We start from the raw sequence: 24533 nt of genomic DNA, 5'->3' as shown, positions 1-24533 counted from the left end.
AGTCATGTCCTAGTCTTGTGTCGCGAGTCATGTCCTAGTCTTGTGTCGCGAGTCATGTCCTAGTCTTGTGTCGCGAGCCAATAAACAAATGAATCTAACAAAGACATAAATTAAACTGTAACCTGCTTGTACATTAGGTTGAACACTATCTCATGATTTCAGTGCCGGACTTACACTTGAAAAAAGTTATTAGGCCCTTTGTAAGCTCAGATCAGGGGCGGAATGGCTATATGGCCATTCGGGCAAATGCCTGATAGGCCGGTAACAAAATGGGCCTGTAGGATTAAGGAAAGGGCGCAAGGGTGCCAGTATGTATTAAATTTTTAACAAATATTCTTTATAAAAGGGACCCTCTGAGCGTCGTGTTGAAAAGAAATCTCTCTACAGTGTAATACTAATTTAATTTAACAACTTTTCCGAAATAATATAATAGTCTACATCCGTGGGCATTACTACTAGTAGTAGGCTTCATCATTTTAGGGGCTACACACTGAGTGATTAAATAGCAACATAAAGAGCTCACTGTATGCATGTGTACAGTTATCGATACTCAAACTTAACGTTATAAATTTTGAGGACAAGTATGGCTATAATTGGATGTCCAACAAATGATTTGCAATTTATGGGCCTGATTGCATAGAAATGCCCGGGCCCAATGTCGACACCCAGTCCGCCCCTGGCTCAGATATTATATGTTGTTAAATATTTCTTTCGTGGCCCAAAGCAATTCTATCGGTGTCCTATATGTAGATGGGCTTTGACCTGATTTTATAATATTATAATAAGGATAAGAGAAGTGCGGACTGAGTTATAATGCACTTGGCCTTCCCCCCCAGTTCAATAAGTTTAAATGCATTCTTTCACTTTTAAAATAAAAGTAAACATTTTATTTAAGACGTCTGTAGCTATTTTAACAGAATATACTAAATTTAATAATACAATTTTTTTTAACATTATTTTAAAAAAAATGTCTATACTTGTTTTTGAAAATGTCTTCCCTTATATATATATATATATATATATATATATATATGTATATATATATATATATATATATATATATTATATTATATATATATATATATATATATATATATATATATATATATATATATATATATATATATATAGTCCCCTGTTTGTATTATAATTAGTCAATAGTTGTAGAAATGTGCATTTTAATGTAAAATAAATTGCTTGCATATTTAATTTTTGTAAAAAAAAAATTCGTTTTTAAGAAAAAATAATTAGTAGCCGTTGCATCTAAAAAAATGATTTCTGATTTTCTTTATTTTTTTCTAGGAAGGGACGGACAGACAGACAGACAAACTAACGGATCACAGAAATGTCACCAAAAACATAGAAATAATGGGTAACAAAAACAAACAAACACACACACACACACACACACACTTAATGAACAAAACTAAATTCTGGAGAAAAGAAATGAGGTAAAGAGACTAAAAAATAAGGGAGAGAGAAAAGAAGAGAGAAAGAACGAAAGAAAGAAAGAAATAGAAAGTTAAGGTAGAATATAGATAGAAAAATAAAATAAAAAGAGAAAAATAAAAGGGTGGTAGAGCGAGAGAGAAAGAGAGACACAGACAGAAAGAGAAAGAGAGACACAGACAGAAAGAGAAAGAGAGACACAGACAGAAAGAGAAAGAGAGACACAGACAGAAAGAGAAAGAGAGACACAGACAGAAAGAGAAAGAGAGACACAGACAGAAAGAGAAAGAGAGACACAGACAGAAAGAGAAAGAGAGACACAGACAGAAAGAGAAAGGGAGACACAGACAGAAAGAGAAAGAGAGACACAGACAGAAAGAGAAAGGGAGAAATAGAACAAAACGTTACTCACACTCCAAGCTGGAGCTCCAGGGATATATTATCTAAAGTATAGGTCTGTAATATGTCAAATACATGTCATTCACTTGTCATTGTTGTCATTTATACCCTCCTCCTTTTTTTCCCCAAGTATGCTACTTATGTCTCATGTCAGTAACTGTCATCAGTTTAAAGAAAAAAGAAACATCCAATCAATACAGAGTGACACACATTCCCATCCTGTCCTAGCTGGAGCTTTACTAACTGCATCTACATGTAAATATCAACTCCTATTATACGCCTTAAGTTAGTTTGATCTTTGCTAATAAAAAACTGAAAAATTTGATTTTGTCAAAAACTGAACATAGAGCTTAACAACTTATTTCTTACCATACTAAGTCATGACGAGTGTTAACTAGGTCATCTCAGAATATATTGATATTGTAAATGTCTTCATTTATAGGTAGAATGTGCATTCTAACATAAGTGTTTTGATTCGAGTGAGTGTACGGATTAGGCCTATAACATACTAATACAAACCTGCCACAGGATGGCGGAGGATTGCGGCTGGAAGGGTTTGAACCAGGGGGCTTTCATTTATTTCATTTATTGCATGTATGTGCGTCTTTGTGTTTCACATGATGTTTGTGCGTCATTGTGTTTCACGTGATGTTTGTGCGTCTTTGTGTTTCACGTGATGTTTGTGCGTCTTTGTGTTTCACGTGATGTTTGTGCGTCTTTGTGTTTCACGTGATGTTTGTGCGTCTTTGTGTTTCACGTGATGTTTGTGCGTCTTTGTGTTTCACGTGATGTTTGTGCGTCTTTGTGTTCCACATCATGTATGGGCGTCTTTGTGTTTCACATCATGTATGTGCGTCTTTGTGTTTCACATGATGTTTGTGCGTCATTGTGTTTCACGTGATGTTTGTGCATCATTGTGTTTCACGTGATGTTTGTGCGTCTTTGTGTTTCACATGATGTTTGTGCGTCATTGTGTTTCACGTGATGTTTGTGCGTCTTTGTGTTTCACGTGATGTTTGTGCGTCTTTGTGTTTCACGTGATGTTTGTGCGTCTTTGTGTTCCACATCATGTATGGGCGTCTTTGTGTTTCACATCATGTATGTGCGTCTTTGTGTTTCACATGATGTTTGTGCGTCATTGTGTTTCACGTGATGTTTGTGCGTCATTGTGTTTCACGTGATGTTTGTGCGTCTTTGTGTTTCACATGATGTTTGTGCGTCATTTTGTTTCACGTGATGTTTGTGCGTCTTTATGTTTCACGTGATGTTTGTGCGTCTTTGTGTTTCACATGATGTTTGTGCGTCTTTGTGTTTCACATGATGTATGTGCGTCTTTGTGTTTCACATCATGTATGTGCGTCTTTATGTTTCACATCATGTATGTGCGTCTTTGTGTTCCACATCATGTATGGGCGTCTTTGTGTTTCACATCATGTATGTGCTTCTTTGTGTTTCACATGATGTATGTGCGTCTTTGTGTTTCACATCATGTATGTGCGTCTTTGTGTTCCACATCATGTATGGGCGTCTTTGTGTTCCACATCATGTATGGGCGGCTTTGTGTTCCACATCATGTATGGGCGTCTTTGTGTTCCACATCATGTATGGGCGTCTTTGTGTTCCACATCATGTATGGGCGTCTTTGTGTTCCACACCATGTATGGGCGTCTTTGTGTTCCACATCATGTATGGGCGTCTTTGTGTTCCACATCATGTATGGGCGGCTTTGTGTTCCACATCATGTATGGGCGTCTTTGTGTTCCACATCATGTATGGGCGTCTTTGTGTTCCACATCATGTATGGGCGTCTTTGTGTTCCACACCATGTATGGGCGTCTTTGTGTTCCACATCATGTATGGGCGTCTTTGTGTGCCACATCATGTATGGGCGTCTTTGTGTTCCACATCATGTATGGGCGTCTTTGTGTTCCACATCATGTATGGGCGTCTTTGTGTTTCACATCATGTATGGGCGTCTTTGTGTTCCACATCATGTATGGGCGTCTTTGTGTTCCACATCATGTATGGGCGTCTTTGTGTTCCACATCATGTATGGGCGTCTTCGTGTTTCACACCATTTTCTTGAACATTTTGAATTCTGCATGTTGTTATTTTTTTTATTAAGAGACACATTTTTATTTTGAAAAAAACTAATAAACAAACAAACAAATAAACAAACAAACAAACAAACAAACAAAAAACAAGAGAAACATAACAAAAATATTTTAATACTGTGTGGAGATTGACCTAATATAGGCAACTAGTTGTAGAAGAATGGACTGCATGTACAGAACAGAACATCTTCTTCTTTGAAGTAACGTCTGCATTTTATAAGATAAGAAGATAAGATAGGTGGATGGATGGTGGATGAACGAAGAGACATGTATGAATATTGAATGGCGAAAAGAAGATTTGCTGGAGTTTTAAAAAATATGTTGAAATTCCTTTAACATCCTGTGAATAAAATTCTGTTCTATTATTGACTGAATGACCCCGATATGACCTCCTTGTCTTCCCATATTTACAGGCTCCCAGTGATATTATTGAAAGCCTGGAGATATTTCGTACTAAAAATTGAATTTGTTTTGCTCACAAACGACATTTCAAGCTTTGCGATAAATTTGTGTGTGTGTATTGTATGCGCGCATGTGTGTGTGTGTGTTGATTGTGTGTTTTAATAGGGTTCAATTATCAGTGGAAATTGGCATGTCCAATTTTGGGATTTTTAGGCCGCCCTTTCATTCACACAACTCTAAGTGGTACCTGAGATTAGTTAGGTTAAAGTTAAAGGTTAAGTTAAAGGTGGCTGTTGTCCTGGTCACATAACACCCTCGTTAACCGTCTGCCATAGAAACATATAGCATTTACAATTTTACTTCATCTTCCCCCAAAGATCGCAAGGTCTGAACTGGGAACCTAATAAGTAAATAGACAAGTTGATATTGAAAGCCTGTTAAGTAAAAATTGATTTTATATTTTGCTTATAACAAAAAAAGGATTTTAATTCAAGCTTTCATTCAAATTTGTGTGTGAGTAAATGAATGCGCGGTGGCTGAGCGGTAAAGCGCTTGACTTCCGAAACGGGGTCCGGGGTTTGAATCCTGGTGAAGACTGGGATTTTTAATTTCGGGATCTTCGGGCGCCTCTGAGTCCACCCAGCTCTAATGGGTAACTGACATTAGTTGGGGAAAGGTAAAGGCGGTTGGTCGTTGTGCTGGCCACATGACACCCTCGTTAACCGAAGGCCACAGAATCAGATGACCTTTACTTCATCTGCCCTATAGACCACAAGGTCTGAAACGGGAACTTTACTTTACTTTTTTTTTTACATGCCTACTACAGCAAAGGTCGTAATAGCTTTCTGTAGCTATCACCCAACAGTTCTATACACCAACAATAATAAATCAATTAGTGAAGTATGCCAACACTGCTAATATAAAAATTGACAGCAATGAAATAGTAGACGTGACTTATACACACGTATTGACACGCTGTGATTGTGTTGATTAAAGGAATTACTAATGTGGGTGTGTCACATAAAAGATGGTGTAACTGAGTTACATACATTCGTAACAGGTCTCATTACATATATATACACATATATACACACTTGCAGGGGAGTAGGGAGTAGCCCCACACCTCCTCGTACTAAGTCAATAAATCAAGTCAACATTTTTATTGGCAACTGAAAACACAGGAATTTACCCCCCCCCCTTTTTTTTTTTCCTTTTTTTCTTTCCTCTTCAAGTCGCTGCTTGACCGCTCTATTGTCCAATGGTCCAGCATTTAATCAACGAGCTGATTTGGTACCATTGTGGTCAAAGATGGCGATAGGTTGTTTCAAGCCTGGCCTATTTGCTCTAGTTTCTGTCATTCTGTTTGACCAAGGCTGACCAGCTCCAATGACTTTTGTATAAGCTGTAATGTCCAGTTCGCTGGATTGATTTTCGCCTGGACAGTTGGTCCGAGCAGTGTGCGGGTTTGTGTGTGGATGTGTGACAGGGTTGACCACATAATCTTTTGTCAGTGGCTGGTATCGTAAATGTCATGTCGAAATGGTGATGACTGGTCAACAATGACCCATGACGTAGCCGATTCCTAAGAGTTTTATGGACGTATCGAAATGGCCTTCTTGTGGCCCTGGTACCAGGCTATAAGAATGTGAGTGCCAGGAACTGTGTGTGTGTGTGTGTTTGTTTATTTAAATAAATGTGTGTTCGGGTTGAATTGCGATAAATCGTTCTATGGACAAAAGATAGCATTAAGATATTAAAATTACCGAAACCAAATGTAGAACATCAAAAAATTAGATTTTCCTTTTATATTTTTATTGTCGTTTTTGATATAAAAGAAATCAATAGAAGTAACACTATATCATTGTGAATTATGAGAACTTACAAATAAAAAAAAAAGCCCACAAAAGAGGCGAGATGGCCAATAAAAGAGGCACATAGAGCCCAAAAAAAGAGGCAAAGAAAAGAGGCCTAAGGCCCCTATGATGATAAAGCTAAAATTGAATAGCGCAAATTCTGAGGTTTCCTTTAAAAAAAATTGATGAACTCCAGCGGGTATATAATGTAAACAGTGTATTTGATCATGAACTAAAACAAAATCATTAACTATGAACATTTTTGGATCTTCTCTCTTTGTAATAAACACAAAAAAACTGATTGGACCAATCGCTTATGCTCCAAAATCTGCGACTATGATTTCATAATTGATGAACTCCAGCGGATATATTACAATGAACAGTGTATTCGATCATAAACTATATACAACTTCTCGATAACCTTGAATGCTCAACAGTATTATATGGTCTGGACGTGGATGCGTTAACCTGTTTGTCTTGTGTGTTATTGTAAGTGAAAGTATAATCTGAATAAACCACATTTAAAAAAAAAATATCAAGAACGACTACCTGTGTGCATGCGTGTCGAAAAGTTAATCACAGTTATCCGCTTTTTGTTTACACTTTATACAGTACGGAAGGAAAAAAAAAAGAAGAGAAAGAGATATGACGAAATGAGGTGGCGGTATAGTGGAACCTAAAGGAGAAAGTAAGATAATGAAAGAGTAAGGTGAGGGAGAGATTTTAAAGTAAATAGGCAAAGTAAACAATGTCAAGGTCGTCTAATTGAAAGACCATTGTTGCCAACAACATAATGATAATTATTTAGTGCTACAAATGGAAGAGATTAGACAGTTGATCCTACGATGGTAAAAGTTACACCTAATGTCATTATATCGTTTATTTAAATACTTCCGGGTTATTCCTATTCTGTGCACCGGATACACCTAAATAACTTGCTATTTATAGATCCGCTTTTATGTACGAAAATCTCTAAGGAGCCCATTATTGCTCTGTTCATTTTTTCCTTTCATAAAGATACATAACAGACGATTTAAAAAAAAGATAATTTGGCGCGAAACTCTCAAACAATGATGCCTTTTATGCACGAAAATCTCTAAGGAGTCTATTATTGCTCTGTTCATTTTTTCCTTTCATAAAGATACATAACAGACGATTTAAAAAAAAGATAATTTGGCGCGAAACTCTCAAACAATGATGCCTTTTATGCACGAAAATCTCTAAGGAGTCTATTATTGCTCTGTTCATTTTTTCCTTTCATAAAGATACATAACAGACGATTAAAAAAAAAGATAATTTGGCGCGAAACTCTCAAACAATGATGCCTTTTATGCACGAAAATCTCTAAGGAGTCTATTATTGCTCTGTTCATTTTTTCCTTTCATAAAGATACATAACAGACGATTTAAAAAAAAGATAATTTGGCGCGAAACTCTCAAACAATGATGCCTTTTATGCACGAAAATCTCTAAGGAGTCTATTATTGCTCTGTTCATTTTTTTCTTTCATAAAGATACATAACAGACGATTAAAAAAAAAGATAATTTGGCGCGAAACTCTCAAACAATGATGCCTTTTATGCACGAAAATCTCTAAGGAGTCTATTATTGCTCTGTTCATTTTTTTCTTTCATAAAGATACATAACAGACGATTAAACAAGATTACAAAGAGAGTTTGTGTTACACAAACTCAGAGGCGGCCCCCGTCGAAGTCGGATCCCTGTCGGATCTGCATATTCGCAAATAATATTCAAGAGGTGATTTAATTTTGATGTAAAATGTTTTACACGTTTCGGATGTTCCTTCAGAGTTGAAGATAATTACTTCCTAGTCCAAACCTCCCGCAGGACGACGGGGGATAGGAGTGGGCAGGGTTTGAACCCTGGGCCATCCATAAATCTGAACGACAGTCCAGCGAGCAAACCGCACGACCAGGCAGCCATCCGATGGTCAAAAGTAATAATGTTTCAAAGATTCATTTGCCGTAAATTTAAATTTAAATTTAATAAAAAAATAGTAGATTAGTTTTAGTATATTAAAACATTACAATATTGATCAAAACGTTTGGAAATGAAAATCTACACTTTTTTTTTACACTTTAAGTTTAGAAATTGAAATTCTACATCTTAATCTAGTCTATTTTAGTCTAAACTAGATCTAGAAACTCTAGATCTAGACTCTAAAATAATTTTAATTAGAATATAAATCCAGATCTAGATATACTGTAATAAAAATCTAGATCTAGTTTAAAAAATCTAGATTAGATCTAAATCAAGACATCATTCCTTTTTTAAACGCGAGTCACATAACGAGGCTTAATAAACATTACTATACCGAGTTCTTTTTTCATTTCATTTGAAGAATTAATTCCATATAACGTCAGAGGGAAAAAAAACACTACGTCACACGGCCTAGCTAGACTAAAAATCGCCTTCATCTATAAGAGCCATTTATCGAGTGTTTATAGACTTTGGTGCACCGAGTGCGTTCTTTAAGCATTTCATTTAAAGAATTCATTCCATATGACGTCAAAGGAAAAAAACACTACGTCACACGGCCTAGCTAGAATAAAAATCGCCTTCATCATTACGAGCGTTTTATCGAATGTTCATAGACATTGGTGCACCGAGTGCGTTCTTTTAGCATTTCATTTAAAGAATTCATTCCATGTGACGTCAAAGGAAAAAAAAAACACGACGTCACACGGCTTAGTTAGACTAAAATATGTTTTCATTAATACAAGCAATTTTTTCGAGGGTTAATAGACATTGGTGCACCGAGTGCGTTCTTTTAACATTACATTTAAAGAGTCCATTCATATGACGTCAAAGAAAAAAAAACACTACGTCACAAGGCCTAGCTAGACTAAAAATCACCTTTATCAACACGAGCCATTTCTCGAGTGTTCATAGACATTGGTGCACCGAGTGCGTTCTTTTAGCATTTCATTTAAAGAATTCATTCCATGTGACGTCAAAGGAAAAAAAAACACTACGTCACACGGCTTAGTTAGACTAAAATATGTTTTCATTAATACAAGCAATTTTTTCGAGGGTTAATAGACATTGGTGCACCGAGTGCGTTCTTTTAACATTACATTTAAAGAGTCCATTCATATGACGTCAAAGAAAAAAAATTCCATTACCTCACAATAGGCTAGTACCGGTACCATAAAAAAAATGTCTTTATTTACACGAGATATTTAACGAGGGTTCATAGACATTGGTGCACTGAGTTCTAATAGATATTATTTAAAAAGGATCAAAGCCACATTGTTTTTGCGTTTTGTCTGTCAGTCGGTCTGTCCGTTATCTTGATATAAAAAAAACAACTAAAAGTTATTAAAAATTGATTAACCTTTATTTTACGTTTCAAAACATCGCAATAATTTTTAGGTATGAACACAATTGAAAAATTTATATAATAGATTGTTCCGGATGTTTGTATAAATAGTAAAAGAAAAAGAGAATTTCAGATAAATGTAATACCGTTAATTAAATTTTTTGGATGGTCTCGTATAAAAATTAGATGTACTACAGCCACGTGGAGAGATTTTCATACCTTACTTTGGTGTTTGGATTCTGTTTTCCTTAAAAATCGGAAACGATAATTAGATTTTTTAATGTTTTAGGTAGAAAGTTAAATGTACTGTAAGAGAGTAGTGAGTTAAAATATTTTTCATAAAAATCCTTAAAAACATTATTTCGTAAATGAGAAGATTATTTGTTTATTAATTAGAAGAGGGAGTTCAAACAATTATTTGGCGTTAGTAGATTTTTAAATAAATTCGGAAATTTCTGGCGACGATTTGTAAGAAACAAAATCCGGAACTTTCTTTATCGATTACAAAACTTATATGTTATGTTTTACAAGAAAATTAAATGTCTAAAAAGTAATTTTCAGTAATCAATTCTAGTAAATTACTTTTTTTAAAAGCCTTATGCGATTTCAAACAATCATTAGGCATAATTCATGTTTTATAAAACAATATCCGGAACATTTTTACACTTAATGAAATATAAGTCAGTATAGAGATTATGATTTAGCATTAATATGCTATTTACATAAAAAACGGAACAACATATTATTGATAATGTGTTTTTGCAACGTTTAAGCATGGAAATTGAATGTAATATAAGTTAGAAGAGCAAACAAACATTTGTTGGCGTTGATTAGTTTTGCACAAAAAAATCCGGAACAATCAATTTTAGATACTTAAAACTATTGAGATGTTATGGGAGGAACACTAAAGGGTAAATCAGATTTTCAATAGCTTTTAGAGTTCTAGTTTTTTAAATCTAATCGTGACGGACAGACCGACCAACAGACAAAACGCACAAAAATAAGCTTCTTTTATTCGGATGGGGGCACTAAACAAAAAATAAATAAAATCTGATTTTTTAAAAAAGTTTAAGGAATTGGTTTAGCACCTGATCATGTTGCGACGTTACGCTACTGCACGAAAATCGCTGCATAAAAAGTCCATTTAAAAAAATGTGCGTGATATTTACATACAAAGTGCATTATTAGCCTTTATAAACAAACAGAAATGTTTTCTTTTAATTTTAGCAGCTAGTTGACCAGAAAAAACGTCTTTAACTATTATTTGTATTTGTTGTAAACATTTCCTGTACATTTTAAAAATATATTTGACTTAGTGATACTGAAAATACACAAAAATTGTCCATCTTTGTTAGCATATTGTAACATTGCCTCCCTTACATTTACGTAATTGTTTTAGAATTGGTGTATTTTTATGAAAAAATCGCTTGCATAATTAATTTTATAAATTAAACGGTTTGCTTTTAGAAAACCAAAAGTAGCCGTTGCACCTAAACTTTTCAAGCCGGATTTAATGATGAAATAATATTTTTCATATCTCTTCTAGTTTTCGAGATCTGAGTGTGACAGACGGACAGACGGACAGACGGACATTTTGCACAAACCTAATAGCGGCTTTTTCCCCTTACGGGGGCCGCTAAAAAAAAGATAATTTGGCGCGAAACTCTCAAACAATGATGCCTTTTATGTACGAAAATCTCTAAGGAGTCTATTATTGCTCTGTTCATTTTTTTTTCTTTCATAAAGATACATAACAGACGATTAAAAAAAAAAAAAGATAATTTGGCGCGAAACTCTCAAACAATGATGCCTTACTTACTGGTTTATGAATCGACCTTGCCCTTGTTAATCACATGGTGCTTTATTCCCAACTGCTGTCTCCATTTGGGAACTTTTCAAAAACGTAAACTAATTAACGTAATATAGTGTCGTAAACTTGTCCCCCCCCCCCCCCCCCCCCCCGACTGACCATTTTTTTCCCACGTGAGAACTTTTTAAATTTTTTTTTTTATGTTTGGAGGCGAAACTGACCTGAGCGAGTGTGTTGATGTGTAAAGTAACTGGAGTTATGATCGCGGATTTTTCAACGTTGGATAGTCTTTATTGAATCGGTTTGTGTGACTAGTTGTATGTGCATTGGATTTGGAGAACTGTGAAACTATTTCTATTTCTTGGAGTATTGACTGTTCGTAGTAGATTGTGCTTCTGCAACCAGAAGGATATCGGCGACCTGACAATCGGTGAGTTAACTTTCTTTAGCCTACTCCAAAGTCGTAACAATATTTAATGGACCTCATTCACCAACCGTAAACAAACAACATTTAGCCACGTGATGCTCTATCTCTTCTATATAATTTACGATCTCATGTTTAATTCATGATGGTTGTCACGTGACAGTTTTTTTTCCGTTGTTTTATCAATAAGATCACGTGACTAAATGTTGTTTGTTTACGATTGGTGAATGAGGTCCATTATAGATCATGGTAAAAATAGACGTCTCAGCATTCGTTGATCTACATTTATTTTAGGTATAAACAGTTGACTATAATTTGTAGAGCCCAAATGGACATCACCTTTAAATATCAAATTCTACAGTTCATGGTGCTCATCTGAATGTTGATTTGGATTTCAGAACTTGTAACTACAGTAAATCATTCAGTAAATCAACAAGTCGCAGAGTAAATCACTCAGTAGGCTGAATCACTCATTGGTATTTCCGAACTATCGAAACGCCTAACAGACTGCATTTTGTTAGAGAATGTTTTTTAACTGCTACTCAATAAATTGTAAAATTAAAGTTAAATCATAAGTTGAAATTGCTGCTGCAAACCATTCCAAGAAACAGATATAGACCTATTTCAGTCAAAGTGAAACCCTCTTTTATGTGTCCCCCCCCCCCTTTCTACCCCACATGAGTTTTTACTGCTTCGTTCCCCAGTAACTCCAGCACGTGTGTGTTTCTATGGTGACGGTGGCAAGAGGTTAGCGATTGGTTGTGAATGATGCAACATAAGTGGCATTGTCGTCACTTAGTCTTAGTTAGGACAGAAAACTCCAGAACGAATGGGTGTGTTATTGTAGTAAGTTAGATTTTGTTAAAGAATATTATTACTAAAGTCTAGTAAATTTATTTGTGATTTCATAATAAGTTGATTTGGTCTCTATTATAAATAAAGTGTTATTTAGTGTGTTCACAAAAGTAATTCAAGTTATTTGAAGTTTTATTAGTTAAAATTCAATACGCCTACAACGGTTTAGTTGTCTACCAGCAGTTTGGTGCATGACTAAATGCATGACGCGTAGAACGTAATCATCTTCTTTTCTGAAGTGACGTCTGTATCATATAAGATAAGATAAGTCAACGACCGGTAACAACAACCCCCTCACCTTCTTCTGGGAAACGCCGCTAGAAATTGTAAGAAAAATAAGAAAAGATAAATATTTACATTCAGTCCAGACACTATTCGGCTATCTGTCCTGGGGTCAACGAGGATTTACCAAAAGACATGCGTGGTGTCTTTGTTCCATGTATGGACAATGGTCAGTCACTGCAAACAGGTATCACGGACTCTGCCAAGATCCTGCCTTCAAACAACAATGCCATCGTTATGTTGATAGACCTGCAGTCGTAAACCGGGTCACTGCTTTCCAGTCCTGGGACCACACGCGAACAAACCTCTGCATTCAGCCCCCCCCCCCCGGCCCCGTCTCTCCTGCCTCCTTTTAGCATGAGTATCATATTTTATTCCCCGCTGTTTTGACCAGTCTCCCGACTCGTGCGAATCTTTGAAATGACCGGTGGTGTGGACACAATACCCACTAAACTGGATGCAGAGGTAGACACACACGCTTTTGTCAGAGTAAGATGATGACCACCCTAACGAGGCAGGGGCGTATCTCCGAGCCATGATACATTATGACAAGGAGGAAGACAGAGAGAGAGACAATGGCCCAGCAGTGGGAAGTCCTCAGCGCCACTAATCTAATTAGACGTATCCACGCCCTCTCGTGATAAGCCCAAGACTATCCAGGCATTATCCGGATATGTCATGTAGAAAAAGAAAGCCTATCCAAGAGCGGTTCTCCTTTCGTGTCTTTCCCCCCCCCCCCCCCCGCGCCTTTCACTCAACCCTTCCTCTTTTTATATCTGGACATCGCATAGATTAAATACGAACTGTGGACAAAGGCATATCACGTGACGACGGCTCATCACCCTTCAATGTCACGTGGTACACAGAGGCTCTTGAAGTGCGATTCCTTGGACCATAATTATCATGTTCTTAGCATAAAATACATCCAGGGATTTTAATGTCAATAGAAATAGTCTGTAATTACATTATTAGATTCACAAATGCGTGTTGCAACAAAAAATAAATGTGCCAGATAGAAAAAAATAATTGCATTATAAAAGCTCCCAGTATAAGTTCGCTTCGAAGCCGAATTCTATACCGCTTGACCATCACGCACCATTTTTGTAGATATACATTTTTTAAAAAAATTGTTGCTGGGTATACGATTTAAAGACAAAACTTAAATGTTATCTTGTGCGATTTGTGGTATTAAATCAATAAGCTACTTAACTAGAAGACTGTAGTTCGAATCTCGATCTAGAAGAGTTGAATGTTGTTAAAGGAGGTAACGAAGTCTTCACCCCCAGTGACCACAAAATAGATTAGAATATAGACATGGACACATGGTAAACGTGATATATAGACATGGTAAACGTGATATATAGACACGTGGTAAACGTGATATATAGACATGGTAAACGTGATATATAGACATGGTAAACGTGATATATAGACATATGGTAAACGTGATATATAGACATGGTAAACGTGATATATAGACATGGTAAACGTGATATATAGACACATGGTAATCGTGATATATAGACACATGGTAAACGTGATATATACCAACAATAATAAACAACAATGTAGAGTGGTCCAGGTCGGGAAGATAACAGACAGAATAAAAGGGCGCCCCCTTGTTTGTGCTGGCATTGATACTATCATATTTAGTCAAACAATAAAATTGTATGTTATACAATATCACAGTCCCATGTGTCTCTCCTGCTTCCCGTCATGGGGTGAGGTGACGTCAGCATTGTTAGCATTTTTAGGGGGGGGGGGGGAAGGTTTATTTGAATCTAGAATCTGGATAAAAACAAAAAGGTAACGGTTTTATTTTAAAAGAATTTCAACTATAGTTTATCAAGAAATGAATGCAGTATATACAGTGAATGTATGGATGCAGTGTATCCTATGTATAGAGCATCATTCATGCTTAAACCATCAAATCATCCAATCATTTTTTAGTTTGCCTGACATGGTGAGGTTTTATCTAATGTCTGATAGAATTTCTATTGAAAATCTTTTTTTCCTTGCACTACAAGTAGGACTTTCTGTCTCTTATTCTTTCTTTTTTCTTCTCTTTCAATCTCTTTATAATGTTTCTTTTTTTTTCTCACTATTTCTTCTCTCTCTTTTTTCTATTTCACTCCAATTTCTATACATCGTTTCTTACTTTTATTATTCTTTCTATCTATCTCTTTCATCTCTTTTTCTTGTATGTCTTCTTTTTTTTCCCGCTTTCTCTCTCTCTCTCTCTCTTTCTCTCTCTCTCTCTCTTTCTCTCTCTCTTTCTCACTCTCTTTCTCTCTCTCTTTCTCTCTCTCTCTCTCTTTCTTTCTCTTTCTCTCTCTTTCCCTCGCTCTCTCTCGTTCTTTCTCTTTCTCTTTCTCTCCCTCTCTCTCTTTCTCTCTCTCTCTCTCTTTCTCTCTCTCTCTCTCTTTTTCTCTCTCTTTCTCTCTCTCTCTTTCTCTCTCTCTCTTTCTCTCTCTCTCTTTCTCTCGCTCTCTCTCTCTCTCTCTCTCTCTTATTCCCTCAATTTCTTCACAGCCAGTGCTCTAACTCGACAAAAACCCGAGAATCCCTTTCAACGAAGATATGAGCTGACTGCTCTCTGGGGGCGGCTTAACGCGATCCTAGCAACCTCACGGGCCGCGCTCGTAAACTGCTCGTCCTGGATCACTCGACCTGACAAGCTCGCTACCTGTGCGAGGTGTTGGTCTAAGTTTTCACCCAGGCAGTTCACTTTGACCAGATCGGTACTTACAAGTCAACGCGTAATTGGCAATAAAACAAAAAGTAAGATTGTGGTCGTTTAGGAGGAGGGCGACGAGAAATGGGGGGTCAGGGGGGGTGTTATCTTTTAAAAAGAAAGTTGGACGATAAGCAGAGGAGATCTAGATGTCATTTACAAGATTCTAGACAAGCTAATTATGTTTTTGAGCTGAAGGTTGTTTTATATACATCTCAATGAAATCAAGTTTCTATCTATCTATCTATCTATCTATCTATCTATCTATCTATCTATCTATCTATCTATCTATCTATCTATCTATCTATCTATCTATCTATCTATCTATCTGTCTGTCTGTCTGTCTGTCTGTCTGTCTGTCTGTCTGTTTGTCCGTCCGTCCGTCCGTCCGTCTGTCTGTCTGTCTGTCTGTCCGTCTGTCTGTCTGTCTTGTAAGTCTGTTTGTCTATCTACCTAATACTACATAAGGTGAACGAATGATAAACAGCTTCGCTAATAGTCACATAAATACATGCCCTTGTTCTTGTGTCCCCTCACAGAAAAAAGTTAGTTAAAAGTTAGTAGACAACTTGACTTGTTACCATGACGATGATGACCTATTGGATGGCCAACAAGAGGTCACCCTAGGTAAGAGGGTTGAAACACACACACACACACACACAGTTTTCTTGCGACTCTAGGTAACGCCCAATTATTTTGGACACCCCGCGTTTCAACATTCCCTAAAAGCCCTAACTGGCGACCCCCGCCCTTCTTCTGAAAATTTATCGCATCATCAACATTCAAGTGTTTAATGCCTGTGATGATTTCCAATGATATCTTTATAGCCGACCTAACCTGCCTGGTCATCCAGTCTGCGCCCCTTTAAGAGAGAGCCACGCCACCAGGAAGAGAGATCGCACTGCTGTCCAGATCCCGCATTTCTTTTTATCACAGTAGCAGAACACGGATTTAGTACAGCCGCACTATCAGGGCTGGTGAGTCCAGCTTTATTTCCAACCCCATACCTTCCCTAACCCTCAACTGACCACTGGGCGCAGGCATGTTTTTTATCTGCGTCATAAAGATAAGGGGTTTTCTCTGATGGTCAGTCGCGGCTGGATTGAGACATGGTCAGATTTTCAATGGTCAGCTTAAGTCCGACTTGAGTTAAAGACTTGATGAGATTGCGAGGGCCCCAATGTTTAATGAAGGCTTATCTAGTTCAGCTTCGAGTTGTCTTCCCCTGGCACCATCCAGCACGCACACATCCATTTTGTTGTTACCCGTTGCCATGAAAACGAGGCGAGCGGAATTTACTACATGTAAGACCCGTGCAGCCCTTTATCGTTTCGTTTAATACTTTTCTTAAATTAATTAAATCGGTTGAAGTTATAGTTAATACCTTTATGAATATCGACTGATCCACAAATACTTTTTCTTTCGTTCTTATCACACCATAGCTTCAACCCTGGTTATAATTCATTCTCCAGGTTTTTATTTGACCCGATGTCGACGGACTGAGGAGCACTGGCATTCATTTTTGTTAATCTTGCTGACTGTGTTTACATATGTCAGTGCTGAAGTGAGCTGATACTAGGATGACCAGTAAATCAAAGTGCGCAAGGCTTCTCAAACGCACAGAGATGTCATTGACCCACAAAGAGGCTGAAACTATTTTGAACCGACCTAGATCTAATTCATTTCGAGAATTTGCTTAAGTATTTTAAGCTAAAAAAACAAAACGTGTTAACTGTAAATTACATACTTTTAGTCTATATATACATACATATATGTCTCAATAATGTAGAATTTATTTACCTTTTTCCCATATCAAACAAAATGATTAATTACCAATATTTAATTGACTAACTTGTTATTTTTTTCATTGATTCATGTTTTGTTAGGTATAAGAAATGATTGAGCAAAGTTTCAACTTGATCAGATGGGAAGTGTGAGAAATAATGAGTACAATTATTTCAGAGGACAAAACCCGACATATTTAGCTAGGCTTATATCTGAGAATACTGAAGGATTAATTTCCCTTGTTGGTATACAAATAATAAATATACAGTAAATTAATTGACTAATTGTTTTTTTTTTTTAATTTGATTCATGTATTTTCTATTTTCTATTGAATAATTGTGGAAAGTTTAAATTGATCCTAGAATGGGTGTGGGAGATATAACGTGTTCAGACGTTTTACCAGACTGACAGACAGATTAAGTTGATGTAAGCTTTGTAATTAAACACCTTAGATTATTGTTCGCAACAGAGGTTTTAACGCGTTAGGCCGAGAGTTTTGCTATGAAGTCCGCCCTATCGACATATTTTGAAAGTGTCTTTGACTTCACTATAGTAATTTTTTTTTTAAAGTAGACTCCAGCTAATATCAAGTTATCACAAACATTTATCAGCTGGCTACGCCCGGTCTTATTAATCACGTGTTTCTCGGACAAAAAGATCGATGATACGAATTTCTGATTTATGGTGTTGACACGTAGTGTAGTAGCACAACTGTTAACAATATTGAGAAACTAAAAACATATCTTTCTCTCTCCCTCTCTTTCTCTCTCTCTCTGTCTCTTTCTACCTCTCTCTTTCTCTCTCTCTCTCTCTCTCTCTCTATATATATATATATATATATATATATATATATATAAATATATATATATATATATGTCTCTGTCTATTTCTTGTCTGTTTCAATACCTTGTACCATTACCCCCCCCCCTTTTTCTCCCAAGAAACGATGATAAGATGTATCTGATGTATATAAGCAAATTTTTTTTATTGAAAGCTTCCTTTTAGCCAATCAGAATCGGCATACTTTTGTGATCAGATAACGTCCTTCAGAAGGCGCGGTGGTTAGCGGTAAAGCACATGGCTTTCGAACCGTTAGTCCAGGGCTCGAATCCTGTTGAAAACTGGGCTTTTTATTTTCGGGAGCTTTAGGGCGCCCCCGAGTCTGACATTAGTTGTGGAAAAGTAAAGCGGTTGGGCGTTGTGCTGGCCACATGACACCATCGTTAACCTTGGGCCACAGAAACAGATCAGAAACAGAACACTAAGCAAAAGATCAGCAGTCACATTTCCATGAAAGACCCTTCTACAAAAAATACAAAAATAAAAGTGGGAAAATCCGATTAGTTTGAGTGATTGTTCCAGGTGTTAATAACCGCATTTAGTGTTGTTTTCATACGGTATGGCCACTCTTTACTGCTCATGCCAACACCTAGCTGTGTCACTGGTCCGAATGGTCACTGGTCTGTCCACTGGCTGAAGAGGGTTATCCAAAAGAATTATCGCAGGAAGAAACTTTCTTGAACGCCTCGACGAAATGTGGAGCTTATTACGCATCGTTTCCTTTTTATTTTCGACCATTCTTAACTCAGGGTTTATTGGTCTCACTTGGCATAGTCCATTATATGGCAGCCTACCTGGTCACTGATCAGTGTCAGTTAATTGACCAACTGGGTAATAAAGTCACACTTTGGCTATTTATAGGGAAGTATGTTTCAGTGACCACTGGGTTGTATATTTTTCAAACCGGAAGTGACATCTCGATACAAGACACTTTTCCTATGTATTATATCAGTGTTTCTCAAACTGTGTTCCACAAAACCCTAGTGTTCTGCGAGGCCTCAATAGGTGTTTCACAGAGTACTGCGATAATTAGCTAGTAGGCCATTTGTGAATTAACGGCACTTATATATATATATATATATATAACTTTCACCATCTAACAGGGACGGACTGGGTGTCTAAATTGGCATTTCATCCGGCCCATAAATCGTATATTATTTGATAGACATCCAATTCTAGGTCTAGGACTACCTGTCTCAAAATCATACTGTTAAGTTTGATAATGTATCTATAGCTGTACACATGCATACAGTGAATATAAATACGTCGCTCAGAGGCCCCTTTAATTATAAGAGAATACTATATACTATAAGAGCTTTAACAATTTCATACGTTCCATAGTGACATACATGCGGTCATTATCTTATAAAATACATATATCATAAAAAAAAAAGAAGATGATTACTGTGGACCTAACGGCCCACCGGTCAATTGCCCAGATGCCCATATAGCCAGTCTGCCCCTGCCATCTAAGCATAGAATACATGAAGAGAATCAAGAAATATAAATAAAACTTGAACAACAAGATGGCACTGTAGAGCTGTCAGACCTCAGCTTTAATTTCAATTTCTTTAAAAAACTATCATGAAAGATTTCAAATGTAATAAAACTATTGGTTAACAGAATTACTTTGAACAAATACGTAGAGACAATGGCAACCATTACTTTGTTAGATACATCCATACTTTGGTTGCCAATTCACCTCAAACAACTTTTACATTTGGCCTAAGACCGGCTATGCAAAATAGAGGCATATGCTACGCCGCTGGTGGACTATATATATATATATATATATATATATATATATATATATATATATATATATATATATATATATATATATATATATATATATATATATATATATATATATATATATATATATATAATTATCTTCTTCCCTCAAGAGTTTGGACGAGAAGAAGAAGTAAAAGAAAGATCACTCTCTTATTTCTGCAATTTTTTTTTTTTTTTTTTAGTTTTCAAAAGATTTTAATAATTTCCGGATATTTCCATGACTTTTTCGTATATTTTGTTATAAGTTATAAAATGGTTTAATTTAATAATTTACACCTAGAGGTAGCGCGGGTCCTTTGAAAGTGCAAGGCACACTGCGGTCACATAGGGGCATAAGGCCGGCCCTGCAAAATAACGGCGTATGCTACGCCGTGGGTCGTCTAGTCTTTTATATTTTCCGAAACGCGTTCTGTACAACATGTTCCGACTTTCACTAAATCTGTTCTCCTATTTTTTCCCTTCTGATGCTGGACTCACTGGACTCAGAGATGACCACCACCTGTATTTCCTCGTCTTCCCTCCTCTCCCCACTGCTTTGTGCTGACCGCGGTCAGCGATGAGCTTATTGGTTTGAGAGATGACAATGGCTTGGCCCCCACTTCATCATAGTGAGTCTTGCAGTAAGCTTATAGCCGTGCTATGGTCAATGAAGTCGGTCATTTCAAACAGGTCCTGAAAGGTTAAGGGCACCTCCCTCCATCCCACTGGCGCACAGCTCGGACGTGATGGCCTAAATGATTTCACTTCTAAACGGTCAGTTGTTTAATTTTTAACTTCGATCTCGGAAAGTCCCTGAACTGACCAGGTGAGGCGAAATTCCTCCGGCAGTCATTTCCGAGGGACAGGTGAGAAACCTTTGATGTCATATTTTAGATGACAAGACATGACATTGTCATTGCTGTGTTGGGGGGGAAAGTGTGAGGTCTAAAACGTTGAACATTGCTTAGTGCCGATTTTAGTAAGTGAACGCCCTGGGCATGATTTTATTGAGCCCCCTACCTTCTTCAAGGATTAATATAAAAACACTTCCTAAAATCAAGAAATGTAAAAATCATGTCATGTTTAAAGAAGAAAGAAATAGGGTACCTGGTACATTGAATCTCATTTCCTTCGTGAAAACTTCCGGAAATAAAAAAACTGGACACGGATCTCGAAAACGGCTCTAACCATGGGCGTAGCCAGGGGGGGGTTCTTGGGGTTCAAACCCCCCCCCCCCCCCGAAATGAAATCCCCCCCCCGCAGGGGGGGGGGGGCGGAATTAAGTGACTGATTTTTGCTTTCATTTTGTTTATTTTAGGTGAGATTTTAATACTAAATCATCACTTACCACAGCACAGCCGAGGCAGTTTTGAGTTAAAAACCCTCTACCAGGGGGTTTTGAGTTTAAATCCCCCTACCAGGGGGTTTTGAGATTTTAAAAACCCCTATCAGGGGGTTTTGAGATACAAATCCCACTACCAGGGGGCTTTGAGTTTAAAACCCCCTACAGGGGGTTTTGAATTTTAAACCCCCTACCAGAGGTTTTTGCAGTTAAATCCCCCTTTTCTATAAAACAAAACACAAAAAAATGCAAACAACAATCCCCAAATTCCAACAGCACAGTTGAGGAAGATTTTGATTTTAAAACCCCATCCAAAATTTACGATAACCCCATCTTCAATATAAAAAAAGCAAATTACACACTCAAAATTCTATGAGCGTAGCCAAAGGGGTTTTGAGTTTAACCCCCCTACCCCTTCCAGTTGGGGTTTGAAGCTAAAAAGTACCTCTTCAATATAAAAAAAAAGCAAATTACACACTATATAATCTATGAGCGTAGCCAAAGGGGTTTTGAGTTTAAATCCCCCTCCTCCAGATGGCTTTTCTTTAAAGTTTAAAACCCCTTCAGATGGTTTTCAGTTTAAAATTCCCCTACAGAGCGTTTAGAGTTAAAAACCTCTCTCTTCAATATTATTTTAAAGCAAACTACAGTCACCAAATTCTTTGATCGTAGCTAAATGGGGTTTTGAATTAAAAACAAAACAAACAAAAAACCCCAGAGATTTTTTAGTTTAAAACCCCTCAACATATGATTTCACGAAAAAACTTTCCTTTTCGATATAAAATCTAAGCGAAATACAGGCATGTAATTCCAAGAGCGTAGTCAAGAAAGGTTACAAATTTCTACCAGTGGCTTGGGCTCCATTAATTAAGTGTGAATAGTCTTCTGCCGAAATTGAAAATCATTAAATGTGTCTCAACAAAGATGGCTAAGACAGATAGAGATCGGGTCTAAATCAAAGAAATCATATGCCGAACTGGGAGTCGAATCCTTAGTAAGGTTGCGACAGAGCGTCGCATGAGGTTTTGCGGGACGTGTTTTCCGACAAAATGAATTACACAAAATAAGAGTTGCGGAAACAGCTTGCCGGAAAATGCGCCGAATAGCACATTAGGTTTTTGAAATAATACTTTTTAATAGCAAGATAATGCACTGTAGATACCTCAGAATATGCATTTTGTTGGCTTTCAATACCAGAAATAGTGCTCGGCGGGGCTTCGCGGGGAGTCTACAATAAACAATAAACGTCTTCCGAAAGGGTCAGAATGTAATAAAGATTAACTATGTACACACACACACACACATATATATTTTTTTTTCGCGGGGGGGGGGGGGGGGTCGGGGGGGGATTCCAAAACCCTCCCCGAAAAAAAATCCTGGCTACGCCCATGGCTCTAACGATTTCCCTATAAATTAGACAGTTGCTGTATATCGTTGGGGAAAGAATAATTTTGCTCGTTAGCCACACTTTGACAATTCAAGTTTGACCCGTCATAATTTGTTCAAAGCGTAAACGAAATATGATTAAATTTATCGAGAGGACTAGAAAATCTTTTATCTTGAACAGATGACTTGTTTTCTAGTATTTAATATGAATATGTTGTTAAATTTATATTTTTTAAAGCGTTGAGTCAATGGTCTTGTACTATGGTAAATCCGGTTGCTGTTGTATGTTATACTTTCACTTCTTTCTATATGCTATATGTTTAAATCGTATTTGCTAATAGCGGGACTGTATATAAATTCATTAAAACTGCCATGAGTAATGAAGTGATCTAGACCAAGGGTTGGCAACCTGCGGCTCGCGAGCCACATGCGGCTCTTTGGATGTTAAGCTGCGGCTCTTTAGTTCCATGCGCAAATATAATTATTTAATTGAAGAAAAAAAAACTTTTTAAAAATTGTTCTGATTCGATTCTATCTCAGCCACTTGTAATCGCTTTTAAGCGAGTGGAAGATATTCAATTTTCTTCTGCCTTATCACTTGATATACATGAGTCTAACTACATAAAAGACACGGCACAAGTTGGCCTTTTTTGTCAGGTATATGTCTTCCTAAGCTCCAAAAGAAGAACTTCTAGGATTGCTACCGCTCTCGTGACAAACTAGAGGAAAAGATAGAGCTAATGGCGTGCGAAAATACATTGAAGACAATAAAATCGATATAAATAAATCGTTTCAATAGCAACTGATGGAGCCAGAAGTATGACAGGAATAAATAAAGGGGAAACTAAGAAACTTTGGCGCAAAATTAAACCATGAAATTTTTACGTTTCACTGTATAATATATTAAAAAGCGCTTTGACTCCAAACATTTCCAGACGAAATAGCTGAGGTCATGAATTTGTTAATCAAGATTTCTAACAGTATCTCGTTAAAAGCACTCTACCATCGTCGGTTTAAAGAACTCCTAACGAAATGTTCGGAAAAAAAAATCTTGTGGCTCTTTAGAAACCTTGAAATTTTGTAAATTGTAATTTTTGTCTCTTCCGACTCAAAAGGTTGACGACCTCTGATCTAGACTCATTACAAGCAGGCCATTAGTGCAGTGTACTTCAACAATACCATAGGGGGGCTGGTTTAAAAGCTCAATGCTGCTTACTATCACCAAACATTTTTAATATCTTTCCTGAAAGGATGATGGTCATTATAATAAATCGCCTACATATAGAGCACTGTCGTGCAGTGGCGTAACAAGGTACCGGTGGGCCCGGGTTCAAGAACATCTTGGTGGGCCCCACCTCCAACCAATAAGACAAATTTAGTGTGTGACAAAAATGAGTAATCTAAATGTAAAGACATTCCAATGTAAAGATCGTACCTTTTTCTTAAAAAAAAAAAGTAATTATGTCATAATGTTTGATTCAGCTTGGACTGCATAAAAGTAATAATGTCTTAAAAGTCATTGACTTTCAAACCGATAACAAACAACAAACAAACAAACTTCGAATGGATGGTTTTGAGGTCATTCGACGAGAATGTGTGGGCATTGGCATCGTATTGGTTTCAAAATCAACCACCGCTGGAATCCGCTGTCGGAATAATTTAAATCGGCACACTCTGAACCTCCAAGAAAACATTTAACATATTGCTGTAACTCAGCCAACAGCGAGCCCAAGGAACCTC

The sequence above is a fragment of the Biomphalaria glabrata genome, chromosome 8 (assembly GCF_947242115.1).
Source record: "Biomphalaria glabrata chromosome 8, xgBioGlab47.1, whole genome shotgun sequence".
NCBI lineage: Eukaryota > Metazoa > Mollusca > Gastropoda > Planorbidae > Biomphalaria > Biomphalaria glabrata.
This window is presented reverse-complemented; position numbering follows the sequence as displayed.